Source organism: Pinus tabuliformis, chromosome 8 (genome assembly GCF_031772625.1).
Source record: "Pinus tabuliformis cultivar Carrire ecotype Pingquan chromosome 8, CPIR1, whole genome shotgun sequence".
Lineage (NCBI taxonomy): Eukaryota > Viridiplantae > Streptophyta > Pinopsida > Pinales > Pinaceae > Pinus > Pinus tabuliformis.
Window position 1 is genome coordinate 1,330,880,304 of NC_142294.1, and position 16,970 is coordinate 1,330,897,273.

Here is a 16,970-nt window from a genome sequence, read left to right on the forward strand (position 1 = left end):
AACTTGGAGTAAGTGCCATAGAAGTAGTTTACCCTTGTATGCCCTGTGATGAATTTAATGAGCTGCTTCCCTTTCCTGTAAACCTTAGCAATCCACCCACAATCTTTGTGTTTCACAATATCATGCATCAAAAGGTTCAATGTGTGAACCAGGCACCCAGACCAAAAGATGTGTGGATGAGTATGCTCAATAATTTTTCCTGCTGCCTTACAATTTGCTGCATTATCTGTGATCACTTGAACCACATTATTCGGACCAACATCTTTGATTGATTTAAATAGGAGATCTGCAATGTTTTGTGCAGTTGCACTGATGGAGGAGGAGTCATGACATGCAATAAATACTGCACCACTAGAAGAAACACCAAGAACATTTATCAAATGTTGGTTTCTAATATTTGTCCACCCATCTGATACAATGGATACCCCAGAATCCACCCACTCATGTGTAAAACGTGTCAAAGCTCTTTGAACCTTAGCTTTTTCTCTTTCTAATAACACTGTTCTAGCTTTCTCATAGTTGGGGGCCTTGTATCCTTTTGGGGCTTCATTGATGGCCTTTACCATGTCATGCCAATAGGGAGAGCGAAGCACATTGAATGGTACACCGCAAGCACAAAGAAAACGGACTATCTTTCCATCCACATCATCCCTCCCAGCAACATTAAGGAAATCCCCTATTGTTCTTCTACCTCCAGAAGTTGCAGAAGTACCATGAGGAGATGGGCAACTACCAAATTTAGAGGTTGCACTTGATTCAAAATGAGTTTTTTGTTTCTTGTTTTTTTGTTGTGCAGCCATCTCTATTTGGATGTATTTTCTTCTTTCTTCAGTTGAAATGTTTGGGCAAATTTGTACCCCCACAGAACCCTTTTTTTCATCACTGTCCAGCACCCCACAAAGATGCCTCCTCAGACAGGTATATGAACCCGTATATGGTTTTCCTCCATGACAACCATGAGGGCACACAAATTTGTAAGATCCACCACCCTTTCCCCCATCAAGTTTGGTCACATAGTTCCACAAGGGTGTTGATGTACCTTTCCCATCTTGTGCTTCAGTGTCCCCTTCAAGTTCATCCCCTTCCTCTTCATCATACATTGGGTCACTACTATTAGGACCAAGTTCATCCCCTTCCTCTTCCCCTCTATTCCTCACCCTTGCCATCATTAAAACCAAGAGTGGAATGATACATAGAAGCCAAAAGAACACCATCTTGGAATATGGATATAGGTGGTGGACAACCTGTAAATAAAGGAGCAAGTAGAAACAATGGGAAAGAGTAGGAGAGGGAGGAGAAAAATACAATTTTTTTTTCAAAAAAACAAGGGAGTTTGGGGTTTGAACTTACCTCTTTAGCTCTTGTAGATGAAGTCCTCCAAGCTCTTGCTCCAAGCTCCTCCTCCTTCTCCTAGCTCCTCCTCCTTCACTCCTCCAAGCTCTCCTCTCTTCTCCTCTCCTTTCCTCTCTTCTCTTCTCCTCTCCTCTCTTCTCTTCTCCAACTCTCATAAACTCAAAGTGAGAAAATGAGGAATGAATGGGAGCTTTATGCTTTTCATTCCTCACCTAAACTCACCCTAACCCACCCCCTCATGCTAAGTTAAGTTAACTTTTAAAAGAAATTAAAAAAAATTTAAGTTTCCTTGGCTGCCCGCGCGGAAATTTCCGGAAGCGCTCCGAAGCGCTCGGGAACCGTGCGCTTCCGGGCCCGAAGCGTGGCGCTTCCGGATGCCCGAAGCGCCCTCCGAACCGCGGATCCGGGGCAACGCAACCCAATTTCCAGGAATCGTTTCAAAAAATAGGAATCGCGCTTCAGAAAAACCGGAATCGCGCTTCGCCTGGAGGTTCCGGAACGCTTCCGTACGGGACGCGATTCCGGCTTAGGATCCGGGGGGGGGCGATTCCTGCAACTATGGTTCAGAAGGGAGCTGTGAAGCTTGAATATATTCCCACTGATGAGCAGGTTGCAGATATTCTTACCAAAGCCTTACCACGGAGCAAGCATGTCTACTTTAGAGACAAGATGGGTGTGGTGAGGAACACCTTCCTCGGTAAGAGGGAGTGTTGAAATTTGGTACCGGAGGACAAGGGTTCCCTAAGGCTTTGATCTTTGGCCTAGGGAAAAGTGTCCAAAAGAATTTAACTTTTCTCCTAAAGTGACTTTATAATTTTTATAAAGTCAAATCTAATTTAAAAGTGACTTTTAAGTGATAAAGTTACTAAAGTCTAATTTTAAAGTGACTTTAATAAAGTCAATGTAAAATTGGAAAGAAAAAGTGACTTTGGAAATAAATGACTAAGTGGGTCTTTATTAAAGTGGGGTGAATTAAAAAATAGAAAGTGAGATTTAAATGAGCATTTAAACTCAGCCCTAGATCTCAATCTATTTCAGCCATTGGATTTAGGGATTCCCCAAAAGTCACTTAGGGTTAGATTAAAGGAGGGAAAGGAGGAAAAGGTCATTCATTCTTTCATGAGCAGATTGAGAGAAGGAGAGCAAGAGAGCAAGGGAGATTTTTGAACAGTGAGAAGAAGGAGGCACCAGCTTGGCACACATTCCAAGGCAGCGTTTCAGCAAGTTCGTACAGTTGAGTTAGCACACAGTGAAAGGCAGGTTTTGGGCACGATTTTCTAAAAAGGTTGTACATCGTTTTTGGTTCAGATTCCAAGGAGGCCGTACAACAAGTTAGCACAGAAGTCGAGGAGCAGAAAAACTGAAGTTTGCTAGCACATTTTTCGAGGGAGGCCATACAGCGAGTGGCTGTACCTTGGCACACTTTTCTAGGCAGAAATTCGTACATCCATACCACTGTTTTCTGCACATAAATAAAGGAAAATTGTACAACAGCATGCACGCTTTTCTAGGCAGTCCGTACAGCAGCATTTAAGGCTGAAATTTGGGCACAAAAATCGAGGAGGTCGTACAACATTTATTGTTGTTCTGTTTTGCTGTTTGCAAGTTTTTCCAGTTGGTTGTGAGGCACGGAAAACGAGATAAGTTGTAAAAGTTTGCTTGCTGATTTTTTGCTGAATATTTCTCTTACTGTAAAAGCATTTTCCAGAAATAAGAAGGAGCTTTCGAACTGGTTTTCCCCAAGAGTTGTAGGGGGTTTTTCCAGGGTCACCTTGACCAAAAATCACTGTGTTTAAATGTGTTAAATGGTTGTTTGTATGTGCTGATATTTATTTCTGCATTTTCCAGCATTCTGTTATATTTCCAGAATTTGTGTTTTCAACAAAATTTATTTTCCTGTTGTTGAATGTATGGATATGGGAAAGGGCATTTAACTATTTTGGAGAAATAAGGTGAAACTGAAAACCGGGGTGGAAATGAGAAATTTCTACAAAGCAACCCTAAATCACCCCAAACAAATGGTTGTACCCTCCTGCGTCCTCGCTGCCCTAATCTGTGTCCTCACAATGATGCCCTAGAGATCTGCGTCCTTCTTCAAAGTTGCCCAAGAGATCTGCGTCCTCCTTCCTTGTGTATACCCAAGAGACAAGGATAAGAGTGAGTGAAATGAGACACAATGTCTCCTCCTTTTATATGCAATGTTGAGGTTAGTTGGGGGTGTGCAACACAACTTAACTTGTTGGCCGACCTTAACAAATTGTTAAGAAATACAAATAAATTCATATCTCCATGAATACATGTCGGAATTGGATGATCGTTAGATCAATCCTACACCTCTCGATGAGAGGAATCCAAGAAAAATATAAGCTGCCATAAATAAGATGACCCACATGGAGTTTGGCCCTAGTTGCCAATTTTAATAATTATCCATCTTACCCTGTGATCCATATTACAATTAACATTAAATGAAAGCACATGATTACAAAAATGGTTAGTGTACCTTCTAATAGATGACCCACCTTCCTTAAGACGTATGCCAGATGGGAGGGAGCACTGACCAAAACATACGTGGAGAGATCTAAAGTAAAGCCATTTGTGGATCACCATAGGGCTACTTATTGGCTAGTTGACCAAAGACGAGAAAAAAATTTCTCGAAGGGGTTAACCACTTTGGTGGAAACATCTAGCTCCAAGTCGGTGACATGTGTTCACCATAGAGTGCATAATCCATGCGCTTGAACTATAAGTGCATGAGATTCCTAGCAATCACTAGTGCTTGTAGACCTATTACTTGTACACTCAAAGCAACTTGTTGATAGCAACTAAATGATGTGATTGTCACCCTTGTGACAGAGAAGAAGTAATAAATAAACTATTACCTAAAATAAAATGTAAAATCTATCTAATTATGCATGGAAAATCAGCATGAAGACAATCAAAGAAAGCAAAAACAATAACGCAAAGCAAACAATCCTTTTCCTACCTACTCCAACATGCCACGAACAAGAATTAAGTATAGTCATATAACCAATGAAGAAAACATATTATCATATCAAAATCAAGCATTCTATCCTTGTGCTTAATCATGAGTTTAAACAAGGAAATGTCAATGATCATTATCTCATAATGCCCAAGGACAGGACCAAAGCCACAAGGGTGGGTTGCAGAAGGTTTGTGATAAAATAATGATGGATCATCCTTGCTACAAGCAGGTATCTCCTAAGGCATCCCAAACATACTAGGAAGGTGACCAATAAGACTCTTTTGACTTCCCTCATTATCATCCTCAGTAGATTGAAAAGGGATCATCAGGATTTTGGAAAGAGATATGAGGTTTCACAAACAAAGCAAGGATGAAAAGGGAAAGACAAACACAAGAGAAAAAATTTGCTCAAATTTCAAGGCGTGTTTCTTCTTTCCTTTCAACTTGAAATTTGTGCAACAAACTACCCATTGAAAACAATCTTGTTCAATACTCATTTCAACACCAGACATACAACTCTCAATTTTGTCCTTAGGGGCAAGTTGAGGATGGCAAGAAGGAAGAAATGATTGACGGACCTTATTTTGAAAAACTTGTTGTGTTTCACAAATATCAAATTCAATAGCAACCAACCTTCATCTAAGCGTCAATGCCAAGAGGTGAGAGGCACATGGCTAATGCAAATGGCAGAGACACATGGCATATCATGGTCAAATAGTGTCTTGCAGGGCTTGTTGGCTGGCTAGCTATCCGACTAGTTGTCAAAAGTAGGAGAAAAGTTTTATCCTATGGAATTACCCATTTTGGTGGGTAACCTCTAGCTCCAACTCGGGGACATGAGCTCACCATAGAGCACATGATCCATATGCTCGAACAGGGAGTTCATGGGAACTCCACCAATCCCTAGGCTCGCAAACTTGTAACCTACACATCCAAGTCAACTTGTTTAAGAGCATGTGCAATGGGTGTAGGGTATCACCCATGTTTTATATGATGTTAAAAACTCGTCTAGAAAATAAAAGCTATTTTAAATGCAAGCTAACCTATAATGAAACATAATATGGATATGCAAGATGTTAGAATGCTCACACAATATGAAATGCAACTAGCTACTATGCAATAAGATGGGTCCACCAAATCAAAAATTAAATCAATAGATAACTTCAAATTGTTGCTATTACCACAAAATCTAGCAAGCCTAGTGCAAAGTTCCACCAGGAAAAATAGATCTTATGGCAACAAGATATCGGCCACCATTGTCACCCTAGTGGCTTCTCTCTAGATATTTAGTGGCGAATTAAATCACAAAAGGGAGGCTTCCCTTTAAAGATCACCCACGGATATTCAATCAAGAAAGGCTAAACGATGATGCAAGGTCTAATGATTGGACGAACTTAGAAAGGCTAAGATAATATTTACCAAAGTTCAAGTACACTTCCTCAAGGCCCATGTAATTTAAGACCGATGTTATAAGTTAAGGTTTGTAAGGTATGTAGATCTAGGGCACGCAATATCATATGGCAGCTCTACAAGATAGCTTAACAATGATGGATCAACAAAGGGACGAGGCTATCTAAAGGGTAGACTAGGTTGAAGGCAAACAATGTAGTTTTATCACTAAAGCATGCATAAAACAGCAATATATATGATGACATCAACCCTATTTTAAGGTTTTAATATGCAAATAATGCTAGATTTGTCTTTTTCAAGTTATTAAATGCAAGCCCTTTAATAGGCGAAATAACGCAAACATTAAATTGTTGAAAAGCAAATTTAACCTAACCCTAGCCCTAGCTACCAAGAAAAAGACAAAAAGTAGAGGAATTAGGGTTTGATCAACACTCACTAGACTAGTGCCTTGATTTAATTGGCCAATGGAGTTATTTCAGGCAAAATCTATGAAGAGTGTGAGAGAAAGATTATCTCTACTTAGAAACCCTAGAGACTTCCTTCAGTGGGATATTTTAAATTCAAGAGATGCATATATCAAAGTTCCCTTGAAGGATTCAAGGACACAAATTTTACATAGCATGAAGAATCAACAGTTCAAGAAAAAATTTGCAGTATTAAACATAGCACAAATAAAAATCCTAATTCACATACTATAGCATGCAAAATGGAAGAAAATCAGCAATTAGATTACACTATTCCAGAAGAATCTCTTCAATCAATCCCAAAGAAGTTTCTCCATGCAAACTTTTCCTTCAAAAGACAATTTGCTCCATCAAATCACATTGTGTCCAAGTACAAAGAGAATAGCTAGTGCACAGTTCTTAAGAGAGAAAAGCATGATGAATCACAATGATCAAAATGAAAACTGACCCCCCTCTATTTGTATGAGGGTAACTAGGTCAATTTTTCATAATTTTACAAGTAAATCGCTAAGAAAGCTTATTTGAGCTTTCAACTAGGTCAAAGGTCATAATCGAACCTTGAGATAGCTCTAAAACATAATAAAATGCCCAAAAAAACCCATGCGTGTGTGAATAAATGTTCTCCACCATGACAACATCCTTCGAGAATGATTAATAATGCATCAATCAAGTGATGAAATGGTCCAAGAGTAATCCTAACTCAAAGAAATCGTCAAAATGAATGCGTACATATCAAAAGGCATGTAATGTTCCAAACTTAAACAAACAGAGATATACAAAAGCAAATACGATTCATACACAGAAAAATTAAATGATCAGCAAATACTCAGTACACGTCAGAAATGAGAACCAACTGAGCCATTTTATTAATGGAATGGAGCAAGTACAGAACCCAGGTGTCAAACAGTAATCTCAATGCTGGAAAGTAACTGCTCCTCTAATGCTCTGCGTTGTCTCCCAGTAACTACAACTGCTGGCTGGAAAGGAACTGCTAGAAACCCCGCCTCTGGTGCTCAAAAAATGATGAAACTTCAACCACAAGCTCCTTGGCCAAAACCCACAAAAACCCAAAAAGGGTTTGGCTTGAATCCAACCTCCCAAATTCGACCTCCTCTATGGCCCACGCCCTCCAAACAGCTCCAGAAATACGGCCTGCAAGGAATGGCCACAAAGTCCTCCTCCAAGCTCTAAAAGGGAAGCAAACACCACTCCAAATATCTCCTCTAACCTCCACAGCAAAGCTAAGCCTCCAGGACTGATACTCTACCCACCAAGTGAGCTCCCAATACTGCCTCTATGCTTGGCCCAAGTAGTGCAAAAGTCACACTGCCGAGCAAGAAGCTCAATTAGCTCCCAAACTCTCTCAAACGTTGACAATCCTCCCTAGCCTTCTCTCTAGAAAATCTCACATCCAAACTCCACTACTAAGCATCACCAACAAACTCGGCCTCCTCTCCACTGCGTCCTCCAGAAATACGCACCACCTGGAAGTGAATGCTACTGCTGGAAATCACAATGTGATCCTCCTCCTGAAGAAATGAAGAAAACCTTCCTAAGGTGGCACTCGAAGTCCCTCGAAGAAAGGATGAGCTCTCTGCTTAAAGAACTCGTGCTAACAGCCAGTGACTCGGCTAAGAAACTTGAGCAACCAAAGAGAAATCGATATACTCCAATGATGAATGAGATGCGGAGAGTTGCCTTCCTTAAATAGAATTTGTGGAGCACTTTTCCCTCCATTTCATCCTCCATCGTGGGCCCTCACTTAACCATCATCATGCAAAAGTTAACCCCCTCCATGCAAATCGAACTAGGGAGTGCGTAATTCCCTCATGAGGGTGGCCCCCATGTATAACTTAACTACAAAACAAACAACTTCTCCTAAGTCTCCCTGGTCTCCAAGATGGCCTCTGGCTTTAGGATCAAATGCCCCTCATCATCAAGCGGAGGCAACTCCATGATTGTTGTAATCAGCTGCCCCAACACCCTCTTGAGGCATGACACATGAAAGATGTTATGAATCCTGCTCCCTAGTGGTAGCTCCAACTCATAAGTCACCTCTCTAACCCTCATGATCACTCTGTATGGTCCAAAGAATCTCGGTTGCAGCTTTTCGTCCCCCCTCTGCTTTAGTATGGACTGTCGGTATGGCTGCAATCATAGGTAGACCAAGTCCCCCTCCTCAAAATGCCTCTCTACTCGATGCCAATCAACATACATCTTCTGTTGGTTCTGGGTTTTCTGTAAGTTATCCTTAAGAGCCTTGAGAATATCTTGGCTCTCTAGGATACAATCATTGGGCTTTGGGACCCTGCTGTCTCCAAAAACAATATCAGCAAAAGACAAAGCATCATAACCATATAAAGCACAGAAAGGAGTCATACCAATGGACATATAATGGGCGGTGTTGTAACAATACTCTCCTAGGTGCAAACATTGAATCCAAGCTCTTTGCTGCCCTATCACATAATTCCTGAGATAGCCCTCTAACCACTGGTTCACCCTCTTTGTCTGATCATCGGTTTGTGGATGATAGCTAGTGCTCGGGGTGAGCTCAACGCTGATTAGTCTGAAGGGCTCCGACCAAAATCCTCCCATGAATCTACTATCCCTGTCACTGACTATGGTCTTAGGGAGACCGTGCAGACAAAGACCTCCTTGAAGAACAACTCTGCCACCTGTGAGGTTGAATATCGTGTCGGTATGTCAAAGAGGTGTGCAAACTTGGTCAGCCTGTCAACCACAACAAAAATACAATCCTTCCCTTGCACCAAGGGAAGTCCAGTGATGAAATCCATAGAAATGCTCTCCCATTTCCCGTCAGGGATGGCAGGAGGTTGCAACAATCCTGTTGGATGGGTGCACTCCCCTTTGTTCCTCTGGCAAGCTTCGCACTCCAGCACATGCCTCAACACATCTCCCTTGAGTCCCTTCCAAGTGAAGCACTCTCTCACCGCCATATACGTCTTCCTAAACCCCTAGTGCCCGGACAAAGGAGAATCATGAGCTACTCGAAGGATGCGCTCTCTCAACTGTGATCCTGAAACCAAAAATATGTGCCCCTTATAATAAATAACCTCATCCATCACTTGGTAGCGCTCATTTGCATAGCTGCCCTCCAAGATCTCGCACACCTGACAATCCTTGGAGTACTCTACCAATAACTGAGCCTTCCAGTCATGACAAATACTCATGAGTGAAAGCCCGGCTGGTCTCCTGGATAGTGCATCCGCCACTACATTGTGCTACCCCCGCACATACTCAATATCAAAATCATAGGCCTGCACTTTGCTAACATATCTCTATTGTCTGACATTGAGGCCCTGTTGTTCCATGAAATGGCAAAGACTGTTGTGATCCGTCTTCACCCGAAATCGATTCCCCACCAAATACTATCTAAATTTGGCCAATGCATGCATTATGGCCAACATCTCCTTGTCATAAATGGAATACGACAACTCATGAGGTAGAAGCTTCCAACTCTCGAAAGCAATGGGGTGCCCTCCTTGGGACAAGACTGCCTCGATCCCTACACCTGATGCATCACACTCCAATGTGAAAGGCTGAGTAAAATCTGGGAGTGCTAATACCGGACAACAACTCATCACCTCCTTGAGGCGATCAAATGTTGCCTGAGCTCCCTCCATCCACGCAAAGGCCCCTTTCTTAGTCAGATCAGTAAGGGGTGCTGCCAACTGTGAGAAGCCCTTCACAAACTTCCGATAATAGGTAGAGATGCCCAAAAATCCTCTTAACGCTGTCACATCTCAAGGCTCTAGCCAATCCCGAATCTTCTCCTCATGCACCTTGACCCCATCTGCACCTATGGTGTGTCCCAAGTAAATCATCTTTGTCAGCCCAAACTCGTACTTGGACATCTTGTTGTAGAAGTTGTTGCTTCCCCAATATACGCAAGATTGTCTCTAAGTGTTGCAGGGGCTCCTCCCACGTCCTATTGTGAATCAAGATGTCATCAAAGAATACCAGTACAAACCTCCTCAACTGGCCTCGGAATACATGGTTCATGCATGACTGGAAAGTAGTTGGTGCATTGGTCAACCCAAAAGGCATGACCAAGAACTCGAAATGCCCATAATGACACCTGAAGGTTGTCTTCGGAATGTCCTGCTCTCTCACCCAAATCTGATGATACCCTAACCACAAATCTATCTTAGAGAAGTACTTGGCTCCTCTAAGCTCATCCATCAACTCATCAATGCGCGGAATGGGATACTTGTTCTTTAGCGTCTTCTTGTTGAGGGCCCTATAGTCAATACACATGTGGAGAGTCTCGTCCTTCTTCTTCACCAGCACAATTGAAGAAGCAAATGGACTAGAGCTCGGTCTGATGTAACCCAACGCCAATAACTTCCTTATGGATCTCTTGATCTCATCCTTATAGGCTTTGGGATGCCTATAGGCTATAGTGATGACTGCCTGCATAACAGGCTCCAACTCTATAGCGTGCTCGAATCCCCTATCAGGTGGTTACCCCAGCGGTATATCTCCAAAGACTATCGGATATCTATCCAGTACCGCCTGTATGTCTAGATGTGGTGGTGTAGTCTTTCCCCCAGCCTTTGAAATCCTGATCTCTATTGCCCATGCTATGTCTCCATGCCTCAAATCACCCTCCATCCGGTGGGCCGAAACTGTCTGAGGAGGGTATGAATGCATACCCCTAAGTACCACTAGCTTGCCATCCGGTCCAGTAAACTCCATCACCAACTGTTTCCACTTGGTGGTAACTCAACCAAGTGAATACAACCATTAGACACCAACGCCACATTGGTGTCTAGTACATCCACCATGAAAAAGTGGTCTGTCATCGAATAGTTCCCCATAGTCACTGTCAGAGCGGGAACATATCGAGTGCACTGCATAGTCTTGTCTCCTGGTATTAGGACTGAAAACCCCTCAAACTCTACAGTGGTGATGCCCCTCCTCTAGACCATCTGAGCATCAATAAAATTGTGGGTGGCCCCACTGTCTACCAAAACTGAGACACGTTGCCCTTACACCGTACCTCTAATCCTCATGGTCAAAAATTTGGGAATCCCGCACAAAGAAGCTAGGACTCCCCCTATTGGTGCGAAAGATACTCCTCCCTGAGGTGGTGGTGGTGGTGGTCCTCTCCCTGTTGGATCCTCGTTGTCTCTGCCACCAAACTCCAACTCCTCACCATCCTCCTGATCACTATCTGAGAAGACCTCGATGTAATGGGCCTTGCCTGTTGTGCATCGATGACCAGGTGGCCAAGGATCTCAGCATGTAAAACATAACTTCCTCCTATTAGATCTAAGACTTTTGTGATCCATAATGTAGATAGATGTCTTTCGGATTAATCACATTATCAGGATTTGGTCGACGTTTCGAACCAACTAATGTGGTCCATCCTCAGGACAAGGTGAAGAATCAATCGATCTTAAGGAATAAATAGCATGGATGCATCATTGCCCAGAGTCAGCTCTTGAAAACTAGTCGTTGGTAGATTAGTTAAATTAGTTAATTAGGTAGGTAAAATATTATTGATAATAAGAGTTGTTTATTAAAATAATAATATATATTAGTTAGAAAACTAGTTGTTAGGAGTCCAAATAAATAAAATGTATTGAAATATTATCTATTTAAAAACTAGTTGTTAGGAATAAATTAATATTCTATATTTTTAATAATAATTGACTTGTTTAAGAAAAACGGGATCCTCTGAGCGCGCCCTGCTAGGTCAAGCCAACTTGATCGCGCCTCGGCCTTCGGCTCTCTGCCGTGGCCCTTCGGAGGCTTCACCGGAGGCGGCCGCTTCTCAACAGGCCTTCTCAGCTCTAGTTAAGTCCTTACCTCCCCAGTAGCCTCGCCCAACAATCTCCAAGTTCATGAAGAAGCTCGATGTTTTTCAGGGAGTCAATCTCCCCCAGCTCTGCCTCGTATGGCTGCTCTTGCACTAGCAGAACAAGGTCTCATTGGGCAATTTACTGGGCTCTAGCCATCGCCGAAAAAAGTTCAAAGATGGGTTGAAAGGAATTGGTTTGATAAAATACAAGGCAAAATCTCCATTCGATTTTGTTATAAGGGTACTTCACCTTTGATTTTGAAACCAAAGAAGACAAAGACTTGATATTCAGGAATGGGCCCTATTTCATGGATTCAAGAGGTCTATATCTCAAGAAATGGACTCCGGAGTTGGATATTCCGAGAGTTGTTCCAGTTTGGGTTCGGCTTCCACATCTCCCTCTCCACTGCTGGGGAGACAAATCGATCCGAGCTATTGGGAATGTTGTGGGCAGATACATTGACCGCAGTGAACCAAAAGACAACATGCAGGCTTGTGCCCACATATGCGTAGAAGTAGATCTCGGCAAAGGACTTCCAGAGGCCATCAAGCTCAAGGTGGATGATTGGACCCACATTCAACAATTGGACTACGAACAGATTCCCTTCAAGTGTAAGGTATGTCACGAATATGGACATTTTGCTAACCGTTGTACTAAATTAGTTGATGCAGAGAATACTTCGCAAGATGAACATTGGGAAACAGTTAAGAAAAAGAAAGCAGCCCCCACCCCCAAGTCAAACCCAGAAGCTGGCTCTGCTCGTAATCCTCCCATTCCATCCTCCTCATCCCTCTCTAATTCCTCCCTTCCCCCGCTGGACCAGCCCCATCCCCAACCACCTCCTTCGTCCTCCAACCCTTTCCATATTCTCACTCCCCCAGAGGATAATCCCCCCACCCCCCGCGTGGCTCAAATCGATGCCCTTGAATCTCCTCTCCCTCTGATTATCTCCTCCACCCTCCCTCCTGATCCACCCTCATCTAGAATCACCAGAAGTAACTCAAAGGAGCATGGTGCAACCTTAGACACTCAAAAGAGAAATGGGCCAGGAAGGAAATCCGCCAAGCAGCAGAGAGATGAAAATACCCAGAAGGATATAGCCATGGGCACCCAGAACCCCATAGAGTCCTACATCTTGGGACAAATCGACAAAGATATAGCAAATAAGGAGCAGGGAGGGCGAGCAACTCTCTGTAACCCCCACATGAAATGATGAAAGTCCTCTCCTGGAACAGTAGGGGACTAGGGCACCCCTCCAAAATAACTGCCTTAAAAGATCTAATAAATCAAGAGAAACCAGGAGTTGTATTAGTTCAAGAAACAAAGCAAGGGCAACAAGAAATGAAAAAAATCATAGCACATCATAAACAGTACAAAGGCAGCATTTGTGAATCAAGAGGAGCCTTTGGGGGAATCGCAATGCTTTGGGACCAAAACACTTGGAGTCTCACAGCAGAAACAATCAATCAACACTGGATAAAGACTGCTCTGGAGAGCACTACAAATAATCAAAGGATAGTCATTTATAATGTATACGCTCCAAACCATTATAGAGACAAGGAGCAATGTTGGGGCACTCTCAAAGAAAATATAGATGAAGAAGAAAATAGTAACATTATTCTGGGGGAGATTTAAATCTCATTTTGCACTCCAATGAGAAGCGAGGAGGTTGCTTCTCTTCAGACCCCTACAGAAACCAGTTGGAGACTATCATGCAGGACCGCGACCTTATTGATGTAATCCCAAAAAACTACAGATTCACCTGGAATAATCGCAGGCTAGGGAAAAACAACATTATGGAAAGGTTGGATAGAATCCTGGTGAATGTTTCACTTCTCTCCACTTTCTCTGCAGCTTACGCCTTCATCCATCCCTTCACAGCTTCAGATCACTACCCCACATCTCTGGTTCTTGAAACCCACTGCTCATTGGGACCTATTCCCTTTAAGTACAGTCCTCTGTGGAATGATAACTCAATAGTCAAAAGTATTATTCAAAGCAGTTGGCAGCAGCACATAGAAGGATCGCCAGGATATATCTGGGAAAGCAAAATTAAAAGAGTCAAATATGCTCTAAAAGACTGGGCAAAAAACTGCTACACGGAGCCGGAAAAAAGAGAAAAGAGAGACCAAAGCCAAATTGGAGGATCTCCATAGCACAATTGAGGAGCGCGGATTTCAGCAGGAAGATAAAGATCGTGAAGATAAACTCTATTGTCAGCTATATCGCATCAATAGAGAAGAAGAGCAGAAATGGAGAATTAAGTCTAGGCAGTTATGGCTGAAAGGAGGAGACAAAAATTCGGCTTTTTTCCATAAGCAAACTACAGCTCGGAAAATTAGGAACAGCATTACCTCTATCATTGATAGAGAAGGCAATCTACAAACCAGCCAAGGTGCTATCAAGCAGGCAGCTTCAAATCATTATAGAGAACTCCTAACAGAAACTAAGGAAGAGGAAGACTATTCAGACCTGCTGCAATACCTTCCAAGTGGGATCAGCAAAGAAATCAATGACAACTTGAGTAAGGAGATAGAAGAAGAAGAAATAAGAGGAGCCATCTGGGCTCTCCAACTAGACAAAGCTCCTGGACCGGATGGCTTTCCAATCTGCTTCTACAGAGCTCACTGGGGTATTATTAAAAAGGATCTTATCAAAATGATGAAATGGATCCAGTGCAAAGGGAAAATTGGAGGCTATACCAATTCCACCTACCTAGCCCTCATCCCCAAAGAGAATCACCCCATGACCTTCTCCTGCTTCCAACCCATTTCTCTTTGCAACTCCTCTTACAAAATCCTCACAAAAATCTTAGCTACCCGTCTCAAACCTCTTCTTCCTTCGCTCATATCTGAAAATCAAGGTGGTTTTCTGGCCAACAGGCAAATCTCTGATTCAATCCTCCTTGTTCAAGAAGCAATCCATTCCAGTCATTCCAGAAAAGAAAAAGGGTTCATCCTGAAGCTGGATTTGGCCAACGCCTTCGATAGGGTAAGGCACTCATTTCTAATCGTTGTCCTTAAGAAAATGGGTTTTGCTAAGCCCCTCCTTGATCTCATCAAAGCTTGTATCATGGGGCCTTGGATTTCCCCCCTTGTCAATGGTAGGCCTGGACCTCCCTTTCAATCTTCGAGAGGGCTGAGACAAGGTTGCCCTCTCTCCCCTTACCTGTTTATCTTGATGGCGGAATCCTTCAGCAAAGCTTTAGATTACAAGAGACGAACTAGTCTCATCACTGGCATAAAATTCGAGAACAGAGTCAAAAACATAAACCATTCCCAATTTGCGGATGACACTCTGTTAATAGGAGGGGCGTCTGTCACAATAGCTCGTCGTTTCAAAACTCTTCTAGACAAATATATGAGTTATTCAGGAGGCATGATCAACCATTTAAAAAGTTGCATCTTTGGTTGGCATGCAGCAAAGCACAAACCCTCCATAATATAACCAACACTTTTGGGGTCCATTGCAAATTTAATAGGGATTGTTTCACCTATCTGGGAATTCCTGTGAGCATTGGGCCCTTAAAAGCTGAAATCTAGGACACAATTATAGACAAAATGAAGAGGAAAGTGCAGCAATGGCGTTCTACATGGCTTAACCCGGCAGGCCACCTTGTTCTCCTAAAATCAAGGCTCTCATCTCTTCCACTCTATCAATTCACACTAACGCAGGCTTCAGCCATATTCCATAATAAAATGGAAAGTATTCTCCGCCATTTTCTCTGGCAAGGGGGGAAAAATGAAAAAAAGAAGTTCAATCTTGTTAACTGGAAGCAAATAATTCAAGGCCAAGATTGTGGAGGACTCAGAATCAGATCTCCAAAGCTCTCAAATTTGGCTTTTGGAGGCAAGAGCGTGTGGATTGTGGATGCCTCGGAATCAGATCTCCAAAGCTCTCAAATTTGGCTTTTGGAGGCAAGAGCGTGTGGAGACTGATCAGTGAGCAACCAGCATGGTGGAAAAGAGTACTAGAAGTCAAATATCTAAGCTACCCAAGACAGCAGCTTTCGTACTTCAAAATACCCACTAGGAACAGCGTGGAAACTATGCAAAAAATAATCCCTTTTTTGGCCCAAAACACCTCCAAAGTCCCCAAGGGAGGCCGCAGTATCAAAATTGGTGCAAACAAAATTATGGGGAATCAATCTATCAGCAGTCAACCAGGTACGGATAAAATCCTTTCCTTTCTTTACAATAAAGGAATTCATTATCTGGACCAAATCTCGCAATGGGACACCCACTCGCAGATATGGATGGGATGGACTTTTCCACCCATACCCTTAGATCTTAAGGAGAGCTTTGACATCCTTCAAGCTCATCTCCACAGCATTGCCCCCATAATAAAAAACGACATCGACAGTTTTCGATGGGATCCTACAGGCTCTAACTATAGAATTCAAGCTGGCCACCAATACTTATGCAACAAAGATTATCCTGCCCCTGCTTGGACACATTGGAAAATTGTCTAGAAGTCTGAGGCCATCCCCAAAATCAAATTCTTCATCTGGACCCTCTTGAAAGGGAAAATACTCACTACCGATAATCTACAAAAGAGAGGTATAGCATGACCTTCTCGATGCCCAAATTGTAAAGAAGCAGAAGAAACCATCCAGCATCTCTTTATCACCTATCCTTTTGCAATTTTTTGCTAGAAAGGAATATTTCCCAACAATCATCTCCCATGGAATTCCCAAAACTCCATTGGCGAGATTCCAGATCTATGGAAGAAGAGTTACCCTTGGCAGCATAAGAAGAACAATATAGCCAAACGGGTTTGGGATGCCCTCCCCTATGCCCTTCTGTGGAAAATCTGGTTGGCAAGGAACCGTATGATCTTCCAAGACAAGGAAACCATCATAAGGCATCTCTGCAGCAAGGCAAAAAGTTTAACGTTAGAAACCATTTCTGCCAAAAATCTGAAGAAAATTGA

General features: G+C 42.6%; 1 protein-coding gene across 1 annotated transcript in view; it reads right to left on the minus strand.

The window, feature by feature from the left end:
* The window catches only part of LOC149240377 (phosphoglucan, water dikinase, chloroplastic-like), a 246,842-nt gene that overhangs the window by 186,323 nt on the left and 43,549 nt on the right, over window positions 1–16,970 (minus strand). The gene's annotated exons all lie outside the window — the stretch shown is intronic.